The 26246-nt window shown below is 38.3% G+C and overlaps 1 protein-coding gene across 2 annotated transcripts in view; it reads right to left on the minus strand.

Moving 5' to 3' along the window:
* The window catches only part of LOC143017861 (metal cation symporter ZIP14-like), a 121943-nt gene that overhangs the window by 66635 nt on the left and 29062 nt on the right, over positions 1 to 26246 (minus strand). The window lies entirely within an intron of this gene.

The following is a 26246-nucleotide window of genomic DNA, read 5'->3' on the forward strand; positions in this document are numbered from 1 at the left end:
AAATACAAAAGTATATTGTGGTTTTCTCCAACTAATCTATTGATCCTTACAATATGAAAAATATATGGGTATGCGAGACATTTAATAACACAGTTTTTTCTTTCTTATGGGCATCATAAGTAAGGTCACAGGCACGTGGAAAAACGTAGTTATTTACGCTCCAACCTTCCGGTCACTGTATAAGTCTACTTATAATATTGTGTCTACCTTCAAGCACTGTGTCTACCTTCAACCCCGTATTCTTATTAGAGAACGATCACAGACGGAATTGTACTCTAAGGATTACACTCTCATAGCTAATGTATATACGCAAAGTGTTTGTGAAGTACACTCCCTTAAACCCCTTTTTCCATATCTGTTATCGGAATCATTTTTGGCATCAGATTCAAAACTTAATAATAATGATAACTATCTACCTACTATATCTGCACTATATCATTAAATCACATATTGACATTTGTTTTCATTAATCTTACAGAACGTGTTCATACCTGTTATCGGAATCATTTTTGGCATCAGATTAAAATTTTAGCTCCGCACAAAAAGAACGAGACGGCTATGTGTTCGTATCTATGGGTAAACTACTAACCTCCCTGTTGTATTATTTCGTAAAACTTCATTTCGCTTCTCAACAGAGCCCCTAGCTGCTACAATCTCTCCCTAAACTATTTCTCTAGTGGAATCCTGAACTGAAAGTTGGGAATTTTTCCTATTACTCTTAAAATTAATGGCCTTAGCTTACGCCTCTGTCCGAACGTTTAGTGACGTCACGGGTGGGCGGAGCTACGGTGCCCGCGCTATGTTCGAGAACATTCTAATGTCGCGTCGAAACTCAGTTTAACCAAAATCAGCTGAAATATATTTGTAGCTATCTCCTATTGTATGTTCTTCTTCAATGATTATAGTAAGGCTCTTTGCCAACACATCTTGATAGGCAGACATAGAATAGAATAAATTCATGGTCTATTAAGGCTCTATTTTCTACTTTGCTTCTTGGTTGAGTAAAACCGTTACGACGTCCATAATACCCAGTCTCTCAAATCAACACTCAAATAAATAAATAGATAAATAAAACGAAATTCCAAAAATAATACCCCTTCAAAATTCCTGTCCTTACATGGCTCTACGCCCCTCTGAAAGAAAAATTCCGCAACATCACGTGAAGGATTCTATTTGGTGTGGTCCAAATCCAACTGCACAAGAAAAAAAAATCCATCCTGCATCAGAGAGCGATTATCCTTTTGATAGCTTGACGAGGCACTCTCTCCTCAGCACACTCGTAGGTGTACGAATCTCAGGTGACCCGGGGGTACACCAATTTACTGTGGATGTCTCCGTGGACTTTTCCATCAGTCTTCGTATTGGCTGGATTCCCCAATTGACCTCTTACATACTACTTGACTGGACATGCATAGCCGCTACGACCGAGCTAAGCCACGACTCTCTCTTGTGGATTCGCCCCATGGGTGGCACACTACTTCCCCTTCTGTGGGCTCACCTCTGGGCAATCGGCGATTGTCCACCAGGTCCTGAAGTCCTACACCCCTGTCAAGCGGGCAATTGTGAATTGAGTTGGGTTCATGATCCCAACTCGAGCTAAAGAATTTCCCCATTTTCCAATACTACTCCGAATGAAAGTGCTCGCTAACCATCGTTTGTAGTCCCTCTCCTAGGCTAATATTGACTTCTTTATCCCCCCCCCTAAGTTGACATTTAGTTCCTTCACCTGGCTGTTGCTGAAATTTCCTTTTACAACATATGAAATATATGCATCCTTAATCCTAGGACATCTCAACCTTACACATGTATAAAAGTATAGGTGGGTTACATTTAAGCTTTATGGTCCAATATATAGGAACATTGAGGGCATCTTTGCATTAATTTGCACGAGCATTCGTTTTTCTTTGGACATATACTGGCACGATATGATCCCTACATTTCCTATTGCAGTTAACTACTGTCATCTTAGCACCTTAAATCACTAGATATGGCGCTAACTGGGCGGATTGTTCCAATTGATTCTCTTCAGTATTCTTCGATGAGCCGTCTTCAATGTTCTTCAATGTTCGATGCATCCGCTCCACCATTCCATTCGATTGGGGATGGTCTTGGGTAGTGTAGAGCAGGGTGATTTGCTTTTCTCCACACAACTTCTTGTAAGCCGTGTTGGTGAATTCTGCTCCATTATCTGTTATGATGCTCTCTGGGGTGCTGTAGTCTGCGAAGAACTGGGTTAGGGAGTGTAGTATGTGTTGGTGGTGTTTTGTTCTCAATGGGAAGAACCTAACGAACCTACTGTAGTGATCGATTATTGTCATAATATACCTATACCTCTGCGTCCCGGACACCATATCTGTTAGGTCTATGCCTATTCTCTCCATTGCCTTTGTAGCAAGGGGAACCTCTTTGTATTGCTGTGACAACCCTTGTGTACCCTTGAACCTCTGACAAGTAATGCATTTCTTTACAAAATTACATACATCTACCTTTAAATTTGGCCAATAGAACAGCTCCTCCTGGGTTAGATTCCCATTCATGTCTATCTTCCATCCTCGCTCTCGTCTCTTCTTCCTCTCCCGAATTAGATTCCCATTCCGTTTTATTGTTCATTTTTACCTGACTGCCTTTAATTATGTGTAGTTCCACCTTAACACGTCACTTCCCCACACAATCTCATCCGCTATTTCTATACTCTTAGTGACTGCCGAGGATCTATTCTGTCTCTGATGACTGTACTGCCAATCCACAGGGTACACAAGCTTTGTCTAGGTCGACACACAGATAAGTGAGCTTCAGGTTGGTTAATAGCGTAAATCCCACCGCTCGGCCACCAATAATGTGGTGCCGTCGATTGATTTAGGATGTGTTTAACCAAGAGCACCTCCAATGGGAGTGATCAGAGATACCCACATAAGAACGATTTGGGAAATAAAAAAAATCAAGGTATACGCTGCCACCACCCAATCGTCTATATGGATATATCTGACCATAAATGGAAACTGCTCCTTGTTATTCACGTCTGACTCCGTCCCCTTTCCTCAGGTCGTTCGGGGTTGGTCCTGGGTAGCGAAAAGGCCTATGCCCAAGTGGGGGTAGTAAAAGAATATAAGCCACCAACAATGTGGGGCCACCAATAATGTGGGGGTAGTAAAAGAAAATAAGCGAAGGTCTGCTATGTGTTAATTATTACACTGAAGCAAAAATATAGTAAGGAAATACAAAAGTATATTGTGGTTTTCTCCAACTAGACAATCTATTGATCCTTACAATATGAAAAATATATGGGTATGCGAGACATTTAATAACAGTTTTTTCTTTCTTATGGGCATCATAAGTAAGGTCACAGGCACGTGGAAAAACGTAGTTATTTACGCTCCAACCTTCCGGTCACTGTATAAGTCTACTTACAATATTGTGTCTACCTTCAAGCACTGTGTCTACCTTCAACCCCGTATTCTTATTAGAGAACGATCACAGACGGAATTGTACTCTAAGGATTACACTCTCATAGCTAATGTTAAATGTATATACGCAAAGTGTTTGTGAAGTACACTCCCTTAAACCCCTTTTTCCATATCTGTTATCGGAATCATTTTTGGCATCAGATTCAAAACTTAATAATAATGATAACTATCTACCTACTATATCTGCACTATATCATTAAATCACATATTGACATTTGTTTTCATTAATCTTACAGAACGTGTTCATACCTGTTATCGGAATCATTTTTGGCATCAGATTAAAATTTTAGCTCCGCACAAAAAGAACGAGACGGCTATGTGTTCGTATCTATGGGTAAACTACTAACCTCCCTGTTGTATTATTTCGTAAAACTTCATTTCGCTTCTCAACAGAGCCCCTAGCTGCTACAATCTCTCCCTAAACTATTTCTCTAGTGGAATCCTGAACTGAAAGTTGGGAATTTTTCCTATTACTCTTAAAATTAATGGCCTTAGCTTACGCCTCTGTCCGAACGTTTAGTGACGTCACGGGTGGGCGGAGCTACGGTGCCCGCGCTATGTTCGAGAACATTCTAATGTCGCGTCGAAACTCAGTTTAACCAAAATCAGCTGAAATATATTTGTAGCTATCTCCTATTGTATGTTCTTCTTCAATGATTATAGTAAGGCTCTTTGCCAACACATCTTGATAGGCAGACATAGAATAGAATAAATTCATGGTCTATTAAGGCTCTATTTTCTACTTTGCTTCTTGGTTGAGTAAAACCGTTACGACGTCCATAATACCCAGTCTCTCAAATCAACACTCAAATAAATAAATAGATAAATAAAACGAAATTCCAAAAATAATACCCCTTCAAAATTCCTGTCCTTACAACGCGACCGACGATCTCAAACAACCCGTTGCTAGTCCAATAAACCCAGTGAAAGTCACGTAAGTCGCCCTGTATGACGCGTCACAGACGCACATGATACAAGGAATCACAGATCTCAGTTCTATTGAGCTTCGCGTCACAGCTACGACTTGGCTTCAAGTGATTTCAAAAGGAATGAGAGAGAAGATATGGTTCTTCAGATGAACGGTGATTTTATCACGATTGGCTACTGGGCGTTTTAGTGAAGCTTTGCCTCGTGACAAATTTGGGGATGTTTGACCTGTGGCGTTTCGTTGACGGATTTTATCTTTCATTTATTACTTTTTTGAGGGGGGGAGGGGAGTGGAGGACAGGTTTGCTTTGGCTGGCGCCGGATGATTCAATCAGCCTAAGGATAGAGTGAGGGTGAAACCAAAAATGGGGTCTCGAGAGACTGAGACCCTATTTTGCCTCAACTTCTACCTTCAGTTGAAGAGAATCTCCCGGGACCAGAATAAACTTTTACTAAATAGTTTGCGGTAGCTAAGGGAATGAAAAAACGTCTAGGATAGCAGGTGTACTACTTCTTGTAAACTCCTTTGAACAACGGCGCAAGCACGCACACGCACACATTCGTCGGATGGACGGCGAAGATTGGAGTTCCGAAGAAAAAGTGAAATTTTCGTGGATCTCAACGTCAAGGAAGTACCTTATTGTATTTACAGGGAAGGGGAAAGCTCGTGGTGTAGTGGGAAGGTGATAAAAAAGGAGAAGGGGAGGGATTACTGAGGGAAATGGAAGGAAATGAGGAAGGGGAGGACTTGGTCCAGGAGGCCAGGCATCTTGTAAACAAGCGAAGGACCGATGATTTTTGGAGAAGAAGGGATTAACAAAAATGTAAAGATTAGAAATATACATAAGAGCAGCACAGTGGAAGGTGAGGATAATAATTTCCAGGGATTTAATGAGGGGGGGGATACCAACCTCCCCCGATTAGCAAGACTAGAGGAAAAACTTGAGAAAATGACCGAACATTGGGAGAGTAGGTTCGGTAAAATGGCAGAGATTGCGCAGAGAGTTGACAAATTGGAAGAATTAGAGAAGGTGAACAAAAACCTAACTAAAGAAATAGAAGAATTAAAAAGACAGTTAAAAGAAGTAAAAGATGAGAATGAGGAATTAAAGAAGAACAAAGAGAATAAAGAGTCCATAGCAAAAGAAGCACAGGGTTGGAAAAAAATCCAAGAGAACAGTAAAGTTGCATTTACTGACATAATAAAACAGCAAATGAAAGAACAAACTGAAGACTCAGTTATTAAAGTGATGAGACAGAAGGAGAATATAGTAAGAGACTTAGCAGATAAAAAGAAATGTATAGACTCGGAAAGTATAGTACAGATAAGACCAGACCAATTAAGATTAAATTCAGGTCACAAACGACAGAAGAGAATATCTTAGCAAAAACAGGGAAACTAGCAAACAGTGAACAATATAAAAAGGAATGGATAACAAGAGAAATGAATAGAGAGGAAAAAGAGGAGGAAAAAATGAAATGACAAGAAGCTGAGGAAAAAACGAGAACAGAACAGAGACAGAAAAAGAGAAATTCTATTGGAAAGTAGTGAATATGAAGGTGAGGAGATGGGCCATACCAGAGAAAAACAAAAGGGAAACAGAAAATACAATGGAAGTAGCAGAAAATTAAGAGTGTCTTACACAAATATAGATGGATCAATAACAGGATTGAATGAACTGAATGATTATCTGAAGGAAAAAGAACCGGACATAATGGGAATTGTAGAGACAAAATTAAAAGGTCCACTAGCACCCAACAGTGTAGGACATGATGCATATAATTGTTGGATTAGAAACAGAGAGACAAAACAAGGGGGTGGAGTTATGTTCCTGACTAAGAAAAATATAAACGTGAAGAGTGTCACATATGGAAAAAATACAGTAGAGATGATTATGATCGAAGTGGAAGACAGAGATAAGAAGAGCAGAAAGTTTGTGATAAATTATGTGCCTCCAAAAACAGCCTCGTGGGAAGAGAGTGAACATAAAAATATGTTAGAAGACAAAATAATAACATTAAATAAGATAATGGAAGATGGAGGAAGAATAATTATGATGGGCGACTTTAATTTGCAAAGAAGTCTGCTGGGAAGAGATGACAGTAGAGGGTGGAGACGACTCATGGGGAAATGTTCTACTCGAGATGATTATTGACCATACAATGACACAATGGATACAGGAGAACACTAGGTATAGAAATGAAGAAGAACCATCGAGACTAGACCTAATAATCACATCTGAACCTGAAATAGTGGAAAAATTTGAATATAAAACACCAATAAGTAAAAGTGACCACATATTGATTGAACTGGAACTAAACGAGGAAAAATACATGAAAAGAAATGAACAATATAGAAAAGGAAGAATGATGTATGGACATTTTTTTTTTTTTTTTTAATAAAATAAGAGAATTCTTTCAAAAAGAAAAATGGGAAAGAATATACAAAGAAGAAACAAAAGTGGAAGAGAAATGGAATATTTTGACAAAAAATTATATAAAAAAAGTGGAAAAATATGTCCCAAGACAAAAAGCAAGAAAAAGAATATGTAAAGTGCTTGTAGAACAAAAGTTGTAGGGAGTTAAAAGACAAAAGAGATAAAGCCTGGACCAAATTGAAGAAACACAAAAGACCTGAAAAATGGAAAAAGAGAAAATATGAAAAAGATATCATAGAAAAATGTAAAGATCAACCAAAAGTATTTTACAGATTTGTAAACAACAAACTGAAAAACAAACAAGGTTTAGAGAAATTAAGACAAGGATGAGTTGAATACACAGAGGAAATAGAAATGGCAGAAATTATGAACAAGCATTTTAAATCAGTGTTTACAAGGGAGAACACACAACCTGGAGAGATTGAAAGGGAAGAGAAAGTCCCCCCTATGAAAGAAATAGAAGTAACAAAGAATGAAATAATGAAACACATGAGTAATCTTGATGTCAGAAAATCGCATGGACCAGCCGAAATAGCGAACTGGATTTTGAAAGAATGCAGGAATGAACTGGCAGACAAAATACATAGCATAATAAACAGTTCCTTGAAAGAAGGAAAAGTTCCAAAAGATTGGAAAAAAGCAAATATAGTACCTATATATAAAGGGGGAAATAAAGAAGACCCTACCAACTATAGACCAGTCTCTGTAATAAGTAGAATAGCAAAAATTTGTGAAAGAATTGTCAAAAGTACATGGGAAAAAAAAAAACGTGCTTAATCCAAGGCAATTTGGATTCAGACAAAGACGATCATGCGTCACCAATTTAATATGTTTCTATTCAAGGCTAATAGATATAATACAAGAAAGAGATGGATGGGCTGATTGTGCATTTCTAGACCTAAACAAAGCTTTTGACAAATTACCATATAAGAAGTTGCTTAAGAAGTTAGAAACTGAAGGAGGAATACAGGGCAAACTGCTTAAATGGATGGAAGACTTTTTGCAAGAAAGAAAAACGAGAGTGGTGATAAGAGACAAACACTCAAATTGGGATGAAGTAATAAGGGGTGTTCCACAAGGAACAGTTCTGGCCCCAATAATGTTTGCTATATATATTAATGATATGGATGAAGGAATTGAAAGTTATATGAGCTTCTTTGCAGATGATGCAAAACTATTAAAAAAAAGTAAACACGGAAGAAGATTGTGAGTCACTACAGAGTGATCTAAATAAAGTATGGAAATGGAGTAGGAAGTGGGAGATGGAGTTCAATACTAAAAAGTGTAGTATAATGGAATTTGGAAAAAGCAAAAAAAGAATAATATGATCATATAAATTGGGAGAAGAAGGAATAAAAAAAGTAGAGAATGAGAAGGACCTGGGAGTCATTATTATGAATAATATGTCACCTGAGAAATATATAAATAAGATTTTTGGAGAAACTTATAATTTAATAAGAACAATCAAAGTGGCATTTACATACCTGGATGAAGAAATGGTGAAGAAAATACTAATCACTTTGATAAGACCAAGATTGGAATATGCAGCAACGATGTGGTCACCAAGTACAAAAAATGTATAGCAAAACTTGAAAGAATACAAAGAGCAATTACAAAATTGGCACCAACACTCTCAAAACTATCATATGAAGAGAGACTAGCAAAACTTGAACCACAGACACTAGAGCAAAGAAGAGAGAGAGGAGATTTGATAACTATTTACAGAATCATGAAAGGCATAGAAATTATTGATAGAGAGGATCTAATAAAATGGGATGATAGAAATACAAGAGGACACGGAAAGAAAATCAAGACAGCTATAGAGGATATATGAAAAAGAATAGCTTTCCTCACAGAGTAATAGACATTTGGAACAAGTTAGATGAGAAAGTGGTGTGTGCAAAAACAATACATAAATTTAAAAATAGTTTAGATAAAATGAGATACGAAGACGGGATCCCACGAGCATAGCTTCCCTTCCTGTAAAATACAACTAAGTAAATACAACTAGGTAAATGCACACACACACACACACACACACACACACACACACACACACACACACACACACACACACACACACACACACACTATCAACGAACGGACGGCGTGACGAACGCTCTGAAGAAAAGTGCAGATTGTGGATACCAACGCAAAGAGAAGTGCCGGTGTGTTTTGGCAGGGGGGGGGGGAACTTGCGCGTGAGGTAGTGGGAAAGTAAGGAAAGAGGAGAGGGGGAGGGATTGCTGGGGAAATGGAAGGTAAATGTGGAGGTGGATGAAATGGCCCTGACGGGCAGCCGGAAGGTAGACAAAAGACCCCAAGACGAGTGTGATTATAAAATTTATAATAGGAATTTGAAGATTAGATGTATCGATAGGAGCAATAGATCAGAAAGAGATGTTAATATTTTCAAGGGTATTATCGAGAGTGGTGGGGACTCAAACCCCCCCCCCCCCGCCCCCGACTGACAAGACTAGAGAAGGTTGATAAGGTGATCGAGGACTTGGAGAGTAGGTTAGGTCATATGAACACCATTTTAAAAAGGGTTGAAAGATTGGAAGAACTGGAAAAGGCGAATAAAAACTTAACTGATGAAATAGAAGAACTAAAAAGACAGTTAGGAGAGGTAAAGGGGGAGAATGAGGAATTGAAGAAGAATAGTAAAGAAAACAGAGAAACAATAGCTAAAGAAAGTAAAAATTGGAAGCAAACCCAAGAAGGAAATAAGATTTCATTCACTGACATAGTCAAACAGCAATTGAAAGAACATACTGAAGACTCAGTTATTAAAGTGATGAGACAAAAGGAGAATATAGTAAGAGAAATTGCAGATAAAAAGAAATGTATAATTATATTAGGAATGGAAGAGAAAAATAACCTAGATAGAACCGCAAGAATCAAGGAGGAAAATGAAAGAGTAAGCAGTTTATTAAAATCAGTTCAGGAAGATGAACCAGAAATTATGAAACAAATCGAAGAGAAATTTAGACTCGGAAAGTATAGCACAGACAAGACCAGACCAATTAAGATTAAATTCAAGTCACAAACAACCGCATAGAAAATCTTATCCAAAACAGGGAAACTAGCAACAACTGAACCACACAAAAAGAAATGGCTAAAAAGAGAAAAGAAAAAAGGAGAAAAGAGAGGAAGAAAAGCAGAAAAGACTGGAAGCTAAGACAAAAAACGAGAACAGAACGGAGTCAGAGAAAGAGAGATTCTATTGGAGAGTAGTGAACATGAAAATAAGGAAGTTCGACATACAAAAGAAAAACATAAGGGAAACAGAGAACACAATGGAAGTGGCAGAAAACTAAGAGTGTCTTACACAAATATAGATGGATTAATAACAGGATTGAATGAGCTGAATGATTATTTGAAAGAAAAAGAACCGGACATAATGGGAATTGTAGAAACAAAATTAAAAGGCCCACTACCACCCAACAGTGTAGGACATGATGCATACAATTATTGGATTAGAAACAGAGAGAAAAAGCAAGGGGGTGGAGTTATGTTCCTGACTAAGAAGGATATAAACGTGAAAGGTGTCATATATGGAAAGAATACAGTAGAGATGATTATGATAGAAGTGGAAGACAGAGATAAGAAGAGCAGAAAATTTGTGATCAATTATGTGCCTCCGAAAACAGCCTCATGGGAGGAGAGTGAATATAAAAGTATGTTAGAGGACACAAAGATAGCATTAACTAAAATAATGGAAGACGGAGGAAGAATAGTTATGATGGGCGACTTTAATTGCAAAGAAATCTGCTGGGAAGAAATGACAGTAAAGAGTGGTGATGACTCATGGGGAAATGCTCTACTTGAGATGATTACTGACCATTCAATGACACAATGGATACAAGAGAACACTAGGTATAGAAATGAAGAAGAACCATCGAGGCTAGACTTAATAATTACATCTGAACCTAGAATAGTGGACAAGATTGAATATAAAACACCAATAGGTAAAAGTGACCACATATTGATTGAACTGGAACTTAATGAAGAAAAATATATGAAAAGAAATGAACAATATAGAAAAGGAAGAATGATGTATGAAAAAACAAACTTTGATAAAATAAGAGAATTCTTCCAACAAGAAAACTGGGAAGAAATATACAAAGAAGAAACATCAGTGGAAGAGAAATGGAATATTTTGACAAAAATTTACAAAAAAGGAGTGGAAAAGTATGTCCCAAGACAAAAACAAGAAAAAGAATATGTAAAATGCTGGTACAACAAAAGTTGTAGGGAGTTAAAAGACAAAAGAGACAAAGCCTGGACCAGATGGAAAAAAGACAGAAGACCTGAAAAATGGAAAATATATACTGGTTATAGAAATGAATATGTACAAAAGTGCAGAGAGAAAAAAAGAAAATATGAAAAAGATGTTATAGAAAAGTGTAAAGATCAACCAAAACTATTCTACAGATTTGTAAACAATAAACTGAAAAACAAACAAGACTTGGAGAAATTGAGACAAGGAGGAGTTGAATACACTGAGGAAATGGAAATGGCAGAAATTATGAACAAACATTTTAAATCAGTGTTTACAAGGGAAAATATACAACCTGAAGAGATTGAGTGGAAAGAAAAAGTCCCCCCTATGGAAGAAATAGAAGTAACAAAGAATGAAATATTGACACACTTGGGTAATTTTGATGTCAGAAAATCGCATGGGCCAGATGAAATAGCAAACTGGATTCTGAAAGAATGCAGGAATGAACTGGCAGACAAAATACATAGCATAATAAGCAGTTCCTTAAAAGAAGGAAAAGTTCCAGAAGATTGGAAAAAAGCAAATATAGTACCTATATATAAAGGAGGAAATAAAGAAGAACCTACCAACTATAGACCAGTCTCTCTAACAAGTACAATAGCAAAAATTTGTGAAAGAATTATCAAAAGTAGATGGGTAAAATACTTGGAAAAAAACAACGTACTAAATCCAAGGCAATTTGGATTCAGACAAGGACGATCATGCGTCACCAATTTAATATGTTTCTATTCCAGGCTAATAGATATAATACAAGAAAGAGATGGATGGGCTGATTGTGCATTTCTAGACCTAAAGAAAGCTTTTGACAAAGTACCACATAAGAAGTTGCTTAAGAAATTAGAATATGAAGGAGGAATACAAGGTAAATTGCTAAATTGGATGGAAGACTTTTTGCAAGAAAGAAAAATGAGAGTAGTGATAAGAGATCAGCACTCAAAATGGAATGAAGTAATAAGCGGTGTCCCGCAGGGAACAGTTCTGGCCCCAATAATGTTTGCTATATATATTAATGATATGGATGAAGGAATTGAAAGCTATATGAGCTTCTTTGCAGATGATGCAAAATTACTGAAAAGAGTGAAAACTGAAGAAGATTGTGAATCACTACAGAGGGATCTAAATAAAGTACAAGAATGGAGTAGGAAGTGGGAGATGGAGTTCAATACAAAAAAGTGTAGTATAATGGAATTTGGAAAAAGCAAAAATAGAATAACAGGATCATATAATTTGGGAGAAGAAGGAATAAAAAAAGTAGAAAATGAGAAGGACCTGGGAGTCATTGTTATGAATAATATGTCACCTGATAAACATATAAATAAGATTTTTGGAGAAACTTATAATTTAATAAGAACAATCAAAGTGGCATTTACATACCTGGATGAAGAAATGGTGAGGAAAATCCTAATCACCCTGATAAGACCAAGATTGGAATATGCAGCAACGATATGGTCACCAAATACAAAAAACTGTATAAAAAAACTTGAAAGAATACAAAGAGCAATCACAAAACTGGCACCAACACTCTCAAAACTATCATATGAAGAGAGACTACAAAAACTTAAACTACAGACACTAGAGCAAAGAAGAGAGAGAGGAGATTTGATAGCTATTTACAGAATCATGAAAGGCATAGAAATTACTGATAGAGAGAATCTGATAAAATGGGATGACAGAAATACAAGAGGACACGGAAAGAAAATAAAAAAAGACAGCTATAGAAGAGATTTGAAAAAGAACAGCTTTCCTCACAGAGCAATAGACAGTTGGAACAAGTTAGATGAGAAAGTGGTGTGTGCAAAAACAATACATGAATTTAAAAATAGTTTAGATAAAATGAGATATGAAGACGGGACCCCACGAGCATAGCTCCCCTTCCCGTAAAATACAACTAGGTAAATACAACTAGGTAAATACACACACACACACACACACACACACACACACACACACACACACACACACACACACACACACACACACTTCAACGAACGGACGGCATAGACGACGTTCTGAAGAAAAAGTGAAATTTCGTGGATCCCAAAGCAAAGGAAGTACCTATTGTATTTGCAGGGTGGGGGGGGATTGGTCGTGGTGTAGGGAAAGTAAGGAAAAAGGAGAAGGGGAGGGATTACTGAGGGAAATGGAAGGAAATGAGGAAGGTGAGGACTTGGCCCAGGCAGGCAGACGAAATCTAAACAAACGAGGGCCGGACCAATTTAGCGATGATGAAATGTCTAACAAAAATGTAAAGATTAGAAGTATAGATAAGAGCAATACAGTAGAAGATGATGAGAATATTTTCCAGGGATTTAAAGAGGGTGGGGGGGACACAACCCCCCCTCCTCCCAATTAACAAGACTAGAAGAGAAACTCGATAAGATGATCGAGCACTGGGAATTTAAGTTCGGTCACGTTAACAACATTGTGCAGAGAGTTGAAAAATTGGAAGAACTAGAGAAGGCGAACAAAAACTTAACTAAGGAAATTGAAGAATTAAAAAAACAGTTAAAAGAAGTAAAAGAAGAGAATAAAGTCTTAAAGGAGAATAATAAGGAGAACAAGGAGGGTTGGAAAAAATCCAAGAAAATAGCAAAGTTGCATTCACTGACATAATCAGACAGCAAATGAATGAACAAACTGAAGACTCAGTTATTAAAGTGATGATGAGACAGAAGGAGAATATAGTAAGAGACTTAGCAGACAGAAAGAAATGTATAATTATATTAGGAATGGAAGAGAAACATAACCCAGATAGAACCACAAGAATTAAAGAGGAAAATGAAAAAGTAAGAAATTTACTAGAATTAGTTCAGGAAGATGAACCTGAAATCATGAAACAAATCGAAGAGAAATTCAGGCTCGGGAAATATAGTACAGACAAGACCAGACCAATTAAGATTAAATTCAGGTCACAAACTACGGCTGAGAATATCTTATCCAAAACAGGGAAACTAGCAACAAGTGAACAATATAGAAAGGTATGGATAAAAAGGGAAATGAATAAAGAGGAAAGAGAGGAAGAAAAACAGAAAAGACTTGAAGCTAAGGAAAAAAACGAGAAAAGAACGGAGTCAGAAAAAGAGAGATTCTATTGGAGAGTAGTGAATATGAAACTAAAGAAAGTCGACATACAAGAGAAAAACAAAAGGGAAACAGAGAACACAATGGAAGTGGCAGAAAACTAAGAGTGTCTTACACAAATATAGATGGATTAATAACAGGATTGAATGAGCTGAATGATTATTTGAAGGAAAAAGAACCAGACATAATGGGAATTGTAGAAACAAAATTAAAAGGTCCACTAGCACCCAACAGTGTAGGACATGATGCATATAATTATTGGATTAGAAACAGAGTGAAAAAGGAAGGGGGTGGAGTTATGTTCCTGACTAAGAAAAATATAAACGTGAAGTGTGTCACACATGGAAAGAATACAGTAGAGATGATAATGATGGAAGTAGAAGAGCAGAAAGTTTGTGATAAATTATGTGCCCCCGAAAACAGCCTCATGGGAAGAGAATGAACATAAAAGTATGTTAGAGGACACAAAGATAGCATTAAACAAGATAATGGAAGATGGAGGAAGAATATTTATGATGGGCGACTTTAATTGCAAAGAAATCTGCTGGGAAGAAATGACAGTAAAGGGTGGAGACGGCTCATAGGGAAACGCTCTACTTGAGATGGTTACTGACCATACAATGACACAATGGATACAGGAGAACACTAGGTATAGAAATGAAGAAGAGCCATCGAGACTAGACCTAATAATTACATCTGAACCTAGAATAGTGGACAAAATTGAATACAAAACACCAATAAGTAAAAGTGACCACATATTGATTGAACTGGAACTTAATGAAGAAAAATATATGAAAAGAAATGAACAATATAGAAAAGGAAGAATGATGTATGAAAAAACAAACTTTGATAAAATAAGAGAATTCTTTCAAAAGGAAAACTGGGAAGAAATATACAAAGAAGAAACAACAGTAGAAGAGAAATGGAATATTTTGACAAAAATGTACAAAAAAGGAGTGGAAAAGTATGTCCCAAGACAAAAACAAGAAAAAGAATATGTAAAATGCTGGTACAACAAAAGTTGTAGGGAGTTAAAAGACAAAAGAGACAAAGCCTGGACCAGATGGAAAAAAGACAGAAGACCTGAAAAATGGAAAATATATACCTGTTATAGAAATGAATATGTACAAACGTGCAGAGAGGAAAAGAGAAAACATGAAAAAGATATCATAGAAAAGTGTAAAGATCGACCAAAACTATTCTACAGATTTGTAAACAATAAACTGAAAAACAAACAAGACTTGGAGAAATTAAGACAAGAAGGAGTTGAATACACTGAGGAAATGGAAATGGCGGAAATTATGAACAAGCATTTTAAATCAGTGTTTACAAGGGAGAACGTACAACCTGAAGAGAAAGAATGGAAAGAAAAAGTCCCCCCTATGGAAGAAATAGAAGTAACAAAGAATGAAATATTAACACACTTGAGTAATCTTGATGTCAGAAAATCGCATGGACCAGATGAAATAGCAAACTGGATACTGAAAGAATGCAGGAATGAACTGGCAGACAAAATACATAGCATACTAAACAGTTCCGTGAAAGAAGGAAAAGTTCCAGAAGATTGGAAAAAAGCAAATATAGTACCTATATATAAAGGAGGAAATGAAGAAGAACCTACCAACTATAGACCAGTCTCTCTAACAAGTACAATAGCAAAAATTTGTGAGAGAATTATCAAAAGTAGATGGGTAAAATATTTAGAAAAAAAAAACAAAGTATTAAATCCAAGGCAATTTGGATTCAGACAAGGACGATCATGCGTCACCAATTTAATATGTTTCTATTCAAGGCTAATAGATATAATACAAGAAAGAGATGGATGGGCGGACTGTGCATTTCTAGACCTAAAGAAAGCTTTTGATAAAGTACCACATAAGAAGTTGCTTAAGAAATTAGAAACTGAAGGAGGAATACAGGGAAAACTACTAAATTGGATGGAAGCCTTTTTGCAAGAAAGAAAAATGAGAGTAGTGATAAGAAACCAGCACTCAAAATGGGATGAAGTAATAAGCGGTGTTCCGCAGGGAACAGTTCTGGCCCCAATAATGTTTGCTATATATATTAATTATATGGATGAAGGAATTTAAAGTTATATGAGCTTCTTTGCAGATGATGCAAAACTACTGAAAAGAGTGAAAACTGAAGAAGATTGTGAATCACTACAGAGAGATCTAAATAAAGTACAGGAATGGAGTAGGAAGTGGGAGATGGAGTTCAATACAAAAAAGTGTAGTATAATGGAATTTGGAAAAAGCAAAAACAGAATAACAGGAGCATATAAATTGGGAGAAGAAGGAATAAAAAAAGTAGAGAATGAGAAGGACCTGGGAGTCATTGTTATGAATAATATGTCACCTGATAAACATATAAATAAGATTTTTGGAGAAACTTATAATTTAATAAGAACAATCAAAGTGGCATTTACATACCTGGATGAAGAAATGGTGAAGAAAATCCTAATCACCCTGATAAGACCAAGATTGGAATATGCAGCAACGATATGGTCACCAAGTACAAAAAAATGTATAAAAAAAACTTGAAAGAATACAAAGAGCAATTACAAAATTGGCACCAACACTCTCAAAACTATCATATGAAGAGAGACTAGCAAAACTTGAACTACAGACACTAGAGCAAAGAAGAGAGAGAGGAGATTTGATAGCTATTTACAGAATCATGAAAGGCATAGAAATTACTGATAGAGAGAATCTGATAAAATGGGATGACAGAAATACAAGAGGACACGGAAAGAAAATAAAAAAAGACAGCTATAGAAGAGATTTGAAAAAGAACAGATTTCCTCACAGAGTAATAGACAGTTGGAACAAGTTAGATGAGAAAGTGGTGTGTGCAAAAACAATACATGAATCTAAAAATAGCTTAGATAAAATGAGATATGAAGACGGGACTCCACGAGCATAGCTCCCCTTCCCGTAAAATACAGCTAGGTAAATACAACTAGGTAAATACATACACACTCAAATGGACAAAATATAGTAAACCAAATAAATGAAGACTAGATGTGAGCAGGGTTAAATCACAGTTAGGTGTCATCCCCCCAAAACAACAACAACAACAACAACAACAACAACAACAACAACAACAACAACAACAACAACAACAACAACAACAACAACAACAACAACAACAACAACAACAACAACAACAACTGTAATATGGAAACGCCACAACGAAACCAAAGGTACGATGAGAATATTATTTTTTCCGGGTTTCCAAGAGAAGGTAGAATACTAGGTAAAGGTATAGAGTTGGAAAGGGAAACAAGGTATAAAAATATTCTACGGAACCAAGAAATTACAGAACTACATACACAGTCATATACCAAAGGCTTTTTCCCCCCTTATAAATGAAATTATAGATTCAAAAGCAGAATACAGGGCAATGTATAGAGAAATGAACGAGTTGAAAAAACAAAACGCTGAGACAAACAGGGAGCTTAATGACATAAAAAAGAAATTAAACATAGTCAAAATGAAAACGAAAGGATGAAAGATGAAGATACTAACAAAAATGGGCCTTTAAAAAAAGAAGTAAAAGAACAAATACAATCGGTGACCGAGAAATTTGGAGATACCATAAAAGAGATAGATCTTCAAGAAATGAAGACGAAATTAAAAGGTCAACTACCACCAAAGACTGTTGGACAAGGTTTGTATAATTGTAAAATAGAGAGGAGAAACAGGACGGAAGAGTCATGTTTTTGACCAAGAAAGGCTTAAATGTGACAAAGATTAAACAAGGAAATAATTAAGTGGAATTGATTATAACAAAAGTTGAAAATAGTGACATAGAAATAGAAATTTTGTTGTGATATATGTGCCCCCAAAAATATTCTTGAAAAGAGTGACCATTGCAAAATGCTGGAAGACACACGGCGTGCATTAAATAAGATACTGAAGGAAGGAGGAAACTTAGTAATTATGGGTGACTTCAACCCTAAAGAAATATGTCGGGAGGAGATGACAGTGCAAGGTATGGAGGACCTTTGGGGAAACATACTACTGGACATGACCATTGAATAAACAATGCAACAATGGGTAAAAGAGAATATCAGATATGGAAATAATAAAGAACCGTCGAGACTAGACTTGATATTTACGTCAGAGCCTGAAATAGTGGATAAATGGAATACAAGATACCAATTGGGAAGAGTGACCATATACTAATTGAGCTCGAACTAAAAGAGAAATTAAATCTGTGAAGAAATGATAAACACAGAAAAGGAAGACTAATGTATAACAAAACGGATTTTGGGAAACTCAGAAAATTATTTTAAAAAGCGAGTTGGGAAAACTTTAATGAGAAACACAGGTGGAAGAGAAATGGACGATATTAAAATAAATCTATAATGAAGGCGTGGATAAATATGTAGCAAAACAAAAACAGGAAAAGGTATGCATTAAGTGCTGGTATAACAAAAAATGTAGTGAGAGAAAAATAGGAAAGACAAAGCTTGGAAAAGATGAAAAAAACGGGTAAGTGGTAAATATATATCAAACTAAGATAAGAAATGAATATATAAAAATACGCAGGAAAGAAAAAAGAAAATATGAAAAAGACATAATAGACAAATGTAAGGATCAACCTAAATAATTTTACAGATATGTAAGTGGTAAATTAGAAAATAAACAGGAAATAGTGAAACTATGTCAAGGGAATACGGGATACATAGAATATATAGAAATGGCTGAAATTATGAACAAACATTTTAAAACTGTATTCACAAATAGAAATAAACACAATTGGGATGAAGGAAAGGGAGAAAGATCCCCCCACCCCAATGAAAGAAATAATTGTGGCACAGAAAGAAATAAGGGACTAAAAAATCAATCTTGATGTCAGAAAATCACACGTCTCAGACGGAATTGCAAACTGGATACTAAGGGAATGTATAGATGAACTAATGGATAAAGTATATAAGATAATAAATTGCTCACTCAAAGAAGGAAAGTTACCGCAAGACTGGAAAAATACTAGTATTGTACCAATATATAAAGGGGGAGACAAGGAAGACCCAACAAACTATAGGCCGGTCTCCCTTACAAGCACAATAGCTAAAATATGTGAAAAAGTCATCAAAAGTAGATGGACTAAGCATCAGGAAGAGAACAATATACTGAATAAAACAATTCGATTATAGACAAGGAAGATCATGTACCACAAATTTTATTAGTTTTTATTCAAAGTTAATAGATATAATGCAAGAAAGGGACGGACGGGCAGATTGTGCTTTCCTGAATTTACAAAAGGCGTTTGATAAAGTACCACACAAAAATATTAAGAAAACTCGAAACAACAGATGTATATGGAAAAATTATTGAACTGGACGGAAGATTTTTTGCATGGGAGAAAAATGAGAGTGGTGGTTAGATATAAAAACTCGACCTGGGAAGAAATGATAAGTGAAGTTCCATATTGGCTCCGATGATGTTTGATATATATATATATATATATATATATATGTATATATATATATATATATATACAGATATACACACACACACACACACACACACACACACATATAAATATATATATATATATGTATATATGCATATATGTATATACACATATATATGTATATATATATACAAATATATTATATATATATACATATATCATATATATATATATATATATATCTATATATATATATATATGACATGGATGAACGTGTCGAATGTTATATCAACTTATTATTTGCAGACAACGCAAAATTACTAACAAAAAGGAAAGTACAGAAAAAGACTGTGAATCGCTACAGAGAGACCTGGACAAATTCTGGGAATGGAGCCAAAAGTGGGTAGTGAACTTCAACATTAGAATGTAGTATAATAGAGTTTGGAAAAGTAAGGAAAATATGTATGTATATATATATATATATATATATATATATATATATATATATATATATATATATATATATATATATATATATATATATATATATATATATATATATATATCAGGACAATAGAAAATCTGTACAAAGAAAGTAAAGAATATTAGCTCCGAAAAGGACCTAGGAGTACTTATCACCAAAGGTATGTCCCCAGACAAACATGTGAACAAAATAGTCGAAGAAATCTACAACTTACTAAGATCAATAAACGTCGCTTTTAATTACTTGGATAAAGTAACGGCAAAAAAAAATATATTAGTCATACTGATAAGACCAATATTAGAGTATGCTGCGACAATATGGACACCCAGCACAAAAAAGAATATAAGGAAATTAGAAAGAATCCAAAGAGCAACGACAAAGATGGCCCCAACACTTTTAGAATTGACATACGAACAAAGATTGTCTAAACTGGAACTACCAACCCTGGAACAAAGAAGAGAAAGAGATCTATTAGCCATTTACAGAATCATGAAAGACATGGAAGTCCTTGACATAGAAGACTTAGTAAAATGGGATAAAAGAAAAACAAGAGGACATGAAAAGAAACTAAAAAAAGGATAGTTGTTGAAGAGATCTAAAAGAAAAAATAGTTTTCCACACAGAGTGGTGGATGTCTGGAACAAATTGGACGAAACAATAGTGTGTGCAAACACCATACAAGAATTTAAGAACAAACTAGATGCTGCGAGATACAAAGACGGGTCATTACGAGCATAGTTCCTTTCCCGTATAATACAACTAGGCAAATACAACTAGGTACAAGTAGGTAAATACATACACACACTCGTCATAGTTTGTTTGGGACCGGTTGGAGTAACAGTCATGACACTCTGTGTAAGTTAATGCCTTTCCTCTGTTTATTCAACCGCTGTGTAGATATTATATGCTATGTCTTATATATTATATTGTGTCTATCCATATGATTAGTTCTGTATGTTTAGTAAATGGTATGTAGAAAATATTGTATAAACTGTGGCATTTTCTGGCTTCACTTATATTCTATGTTATATAAGTTACAATCTGTAATGTGTTTTCAGGTCTATTTGTGTTTTGAGTTGATTAAAGCTTGGGAGCAGCAGCAAAGTCTCTTATAGTCATTATAATCTATTCAACTCAGTAATGGAAAACTACTAAAGTCAAAGTCTTTCCACTCCCATACTGCAGCGTGGGAGTGGAAAAAACTTGTACAAGACTTTCTCCAACTTCACCCAAGAGTGTGGAGAAAGTGCACCTGACAAGCTAAGAACTCTTGTGAACTGTGTTAGTCATAATGTTTAGGAATATATTGAAGAATACACCGATTATTATTCTGCCATTTCTGCTTTGCAAAGGTTATATGTAAAGACACCTAATGAAGTATTCACTAGGCACTTACTTGTAACTCGTTAGCAGAACTCTGGTGAATCTTCGAATGAGTTTTTGAGAACTGCGGATATTAGGTAAAGATTGTAATATGAAAGCGGTTAGTACAGAACAATACAAGGAAGAGTTAATTAGGAATGCTTTTATTAATGGTCTAACCTCACCTCTGATTTGTCAACGTCTCTTAGAAAATAAAACTATAGATTTACAGGGGGCTTATGATCAGGCATATTCTTTAGACTTAGCTCAGCGCAATGCCAGCTCTTACAATCCCATAATTTCTCAGTTTGTGCACACCGCCGCTGTGGTGACCCCTGCTCATGCAGACACCATGGGATGATACTGTGAAGAATAAATCTATGCCTGAGGATTGTGTGACGACTGCTGAATATCAGGTATTGGCAGCCACTTTATCCGTGAAGAGTAGATGTCATTTCTGCGGAGGACTACGTCATAAACGTACTATTTGCCCAGCTCGAAATTCCACCTATAATATAATAAATGTGGCAAGAAAGGCCATTTCGCTCGTGTATGTATGTCAAAGGCGCCGGCATCTGCAGGTAAGACCCCTACAGTTACGACTCCTCCCAGCTATCGGTCCTTGCTACTATCTCTAGCACCAATTTCCCTCAGAGCCTCCATCTAGCGGCCACCTCGACAGCAATCAATGGGCGAAAGTTAACGACATTTGTCGATTCCTGCAGTGATGACAGTCACATAGATGAGGAAGTTGCACGGGACTTGAAATTCCTAATACATCGAACCGATAAAGATGTCACTGTAGCACAGAAATCTTTGCACACAAAATCTCATGGTTATGTCGAAGTTGACTTAACGCTTCATTTTAATGGACAACCTTAACCATCCACTCGTCTTGCACGAATGAAGGATTTGTGCTGTGAGGTACTATCTGGCCATGACTTCTAAAAACAGCATCAGTGTGTAGCCACTGAATATGTTGGACCAAAACCTATACTCAAATTACCTGATACTAACTCATATTGTTCTCTGGCGGCAGCTGGTGTAGATGAACCTTCTCTTTTCCAACATTTGTCACCTAACTGTAAGCCCATAGTCACTAAGTCGAGCTATTACGGTAAAGATGACAAGGGATTCATTGAAATAGAAACAACCCGCCTGCTTGCTGAGGGTATTATTGGAAATAGCTTATCCCCATGTAGGGCCCAAGTTGTAGTAGTGAAGGATCCAATGAATCGACATAAGAAGAGGATGTGTGTTGGTTACTCACAAATTATGAATCTATATACAAAACTAGATGCTTATCCATTGTCAAGAATCGACACTATGGTGAATGAACTATCAACATACCATGTATTCTCAACTTTTGACTTGAAAAGTGCATACCATCAAATTCCACTGAAAGGATCGGACAAGAAATACACTGCTTTTGAGGCCAATGGACGCCTATATAATTTTTGTAGTGTTCCCTTCGGAGTGAATAATGGAGTAGCAGTCTTTCAACGAACCATGGATAAGCTTGTGAAAGAAGAAATTTTACAGCGTGCATTTCCATATCTTGACAATATCATTATCGCTGGTCGTACTCAAGAAGAACACAATCGTAATGTACAACACTTTCTTAAGTCATCAATAAGAGAAACCTAATCAATGCTTCTAAGACTATTAAGTCTGTGCGCTCCGTTAATAATCTTGTTACTGTGTAGGAAATGGGGTTATAAAGTCTGATCCTGAGAGACTTCGTCCACTACAGGAACTCCTACACCCCTTGAGCTAGGGATCTTTGAAGAGAGCCATGGATATGTTTGCTTATCATGCCAAATGGATCCACAATTTTTCAACCAAGGTTCTGTGGTATAGTGCCATGAGGGGCCCTGGCGTTCGATACGAGCAGGGCACCATAGGCTTACATGGACTCTTTGTTACGGGCACAAGGCCCTCATTGATTTAATATGTGGGACGTGGCATCGTCTTCCTTCTGCGCAGGGAGTACGACGTTGCCCCCACGTCAGTCTATAGCCGTCTGTCTTACTGAGAGCATGTAGTCTATTGTGGTTCACTCCTGTACGCTTAATGTCACAATAAAGATTTCAAACGTTCCCCCGCATTTCTGTTGCACACATAACATGGCGCAGTGAGTAGGATGATGCTTACAATTGCTTGCAATTGCTTGCAACGTGCAACAGTGAGACATGGAACAACATGTGAATCAGTGGCGCGTACATGAACGGAGTACCGACGGAATTAGACCAATAGGCGACAGTGAACACCCTGGACCGTGAGTGCAGTGCCGATTACAGTGAGCATGCAGGGACCGTGCAAAATTGTGTGATAGTGATAGGGGTGCACCTTCGTGCACGTAGTGGTGCGAACAAAGAGGCCTTTATCCCGTTACTTTGCCCTACCAGCCGTGAACGTCACCCTGCACGGGGGCCAGGCAATTTACGCGCAGGCCGCGCCAACAAGGAGGCCTTTTGTCCTACTTCGTCCTGCTCACCGCGAGTGCCACCCGCATGGAGCCCAGCTGACTCGCACAGGCCACGCCCACCCAGCTTAGGAACCTGTATCACCGCCTCTGCTCCCTCGTGGCAATTACGTCACCGCGGAGGTGACGACACCACTGCCGCCCACAGGAGGCATGGATGGTGACAGTCTCGGACGCCCAGTAGGACCTGTACGCGTGCGCCGTGTCGCCATGCAAAGGGTCCCCCGCCAGACGCATGCACCCCTACCCCCGCCCCTTCTCCCGGGAAGGCTGGCACCTGCCGTCCTAGTGCCTTTCGGCCAATCGCCCTCCACCCCTTGTCAGTGCCCGCGACGCGCTGCCTTACCTAGGTGCGTAAATCACGGGGATAGGTCCTCAGCACCTAGGCATATCGGAGATATCAAGGGCTCTACAGCCGCCGCTCTCGGCGCAGACGACGCGGCCGACATATCTCACATGCCCCCCCCCCCCACACACACACAATGGGGCACTTCTGGCCGACAGCCCTTCGCCACCTGTCAGCGCCCACTCCGTATTGCCTGACACAGGTGCGGACATCACAGGGGTAGGCACTCGGCACCTAGGCACGTTGGAGATATCTGGAGCCAGCCTACAGACGCCGCTCTTGGCGCCGACGACGCGGTCGACATATCTCACCTGGGAGCAAGTAGCTCTCCTATTGTGGTTCACTCCTGTACGTTTAACGTCATAATAAAGATTCCAAACATCCCACCGCGTTTCTGTTGCATACATTACAGGTTCGATCATTAGTAAGTGCAGATAATTTTCTTTTAGATGAAGTAGCTTTACAGGCTTTCAATCTGCTCAAGCTAGAACTTGAAAGAACAACGTTATACGCAGTGGATGAAAACTTGCCTTTTGAAGTCGAATGTGATACTTCTGAAGTAGCTATCTCAGCTGTACTTAATCAGGGTGGAAGACCAGTGGCTTTCATGTCTAGGACTCTATAAGGAAGTGAAATACGTTATCACATTGTAGAAAAAGAGGCCATAGTCATAATTGAAGATGTCCGTAAATGGGGTCACTTCCTTACTCGCAGTTCCTGGACCTGTCGCGGCTCATAACCACCCCGACCTTGTCCCAACGGAGGTACGTCCGGTCCGGAATCCGCACGCGTTGGCTGACACTCAATTCGGGGAGGGGCCGCGCGTGCTCCTTGTATCGCCGGTGTTCCTGTGTAGCCTGGGCGGCGGCGCGGCGATTGCACTCCTCCGAGTGAACGTGAGCTCAGACGGGGCGGGTAATTCGACGTCGTCCTCTAGCGATGAAGATTAATCACTCCGTCTACAGGGAGTAGAGTCCTGCTATCACCCCCTGGAAAATGGTACACCCCAGGGAGGGTTATTAGTCCCACCCTGTTTAACGTGCTGATGGCAGAATTGATAGCCACCCCTCTACCTACAGGATGTCGCCTCCTATCGTACGCAGACGATGTCGCGCTGGTGGTAGTAGGCAGAGGGACCAAGGCCAGGAGGACGGAACTGTGCCTCGACCGCATTTCCTCAAAATGCGAAGAGCTTGGCCTCAAGATCTCGCCACCAAAAACTAAAGCCACGTGTTTTGGCACTAGCGTGACACCGAGGAACAGACTCCTGCTGCAGGGACATGAGGTAGAGTGGGTCAGCACGCACATATACCTTGGTGTCTGGCTTGACTCCAGGCTGTCCTTCCAGACCGAAGTGGCCTACATCTGGGGAAGGGCCCTCAGCCAGGTTAACGTTTTGAGGTACGTGGCGACCAGAGAAGCAGGTGCCAACAGCGCTGTCCTCCGGACATTCTACGTCAGCGCAATTCGACCGCTGATAGACTATGCCAGTAGTGCTCTGGCTGGTCTATCCGAAACACGGTTGGCTGGCTTGAAGGCAGTACAGAACCAGGCGCTGCGCGTAATACTTGGCGCGTCGCGCTGGACTCTGGTCGCCAATATGCAGCAAGAAGCGGGACTGTTGCCTATCAGTGCGAGGATCTTAGGACTGGTGGTAGCCTTCGCCATCAGAGTCATTCAGAGGGAACATGACTCGTTTCTGCGGCGAAGGCTAATCAGCGCCCTCCAGCACGATCCGGATCTCTTCCCGCAGAAGAGATGGTCAGTGATGTTTGCACACCGTATAAGGGACCTTTACCTGCATGACCTTATCCTTCAGAAAAGGAGGGATGTGCCGGTGGAAGGTTATGTGCAATCTCCCCCCTGGGAGAATCCACTGGCCAGAATCTGTATAATGGCGTCACGACGCGGTACGCCGCTGCCGCGTCTGCGGGCGGACGCGGAGGACTC

The sequence above is a fragment of the Oratosquilla oratoria genome, chromosome 33, assembly GCF_046742065.1.
Source record: "Oratosquilla oratoria isolate Oo_2021 chromosome 33, ASM4674206v1, whole genome shotgun sequence".
Taxonomy (NCBI): Eukaryota; Metazoa; Arthropoda; class Malacostraca; order Stomatopoda; family Squillidae; genus Oratosquilla; species Oratosquilla oratoria.